Source organism: Saprolegnia diclina (genome assembly GCF_000281045.1).
Source record: "Saprolegnia diclina VS20 unplaced genomic scaffold supercont1.94, whole genome shotgun sequence".
NCBI lineage: Eukaryota > Oomycota > Saprolegniomycetes > Saprolegniales > Saprolegniaceae > Saprolegnia > Saprolegnia diclina.
In genome coordinates, this window is record NW_008246161.1 from 206,692 (window position 1) to 207,357 (window position 666).

The following is a 666-nucleotide window of genomic DNA, read 5'->3' on the forward strand; positions in this document are numbered from 1 at the left end:
TGGATATCAAGCTTGCTCGCTAAGCAGAATGAGATGCGTGTTAAACGTCATGGTGTTTAGAGAATGGCTGCTAGTAAACGCACGAGCGCGGTGCTGGCGTTGTGTTATGCTTGCCGGTTACCGGCTGCATGTGAATCCGGTTAAACCGTAGCTTACATGACGTGGCACAACGGTAGGGCTCATGGGGCTCATCGGATATCACCATACACTGGGAATCAACAACACACTCGCACATTCAAAGCTGACTTCACTATCGCGGTGGTATGTCCCGTGGCAATGTGTAGTTGAAGCTGGTCGTCAATTAAATCAGATAGATTTTTATTCGACGCTTAGTAAAAATGTCGGACCTTCTTCGTGTGCAGAGTCGGGTGAGGGACGCACAGACACAGATGGGAACACGATCCGCGGGACAAGATGCTGGCAGTGCTCATATGTGTACGCTGTGGTCTTTGTGCTCTGTCGACACGAAAAGATAGTAACATTCGGTTCAAGAGACTTGGATTCAAAAGTTATGGCAACGGCTCTTGCACAACGTCGGCGTCGGCGACCGAGCCCGAGTTGCGTTTTTCGCGCCGCAACTCGATCTCATGGTTTTGCAGAACGACATGGTCGTGACGACGACGCCATATCCAGGCTCCGAATGACGCAACTGCAACGGCGGCGAGG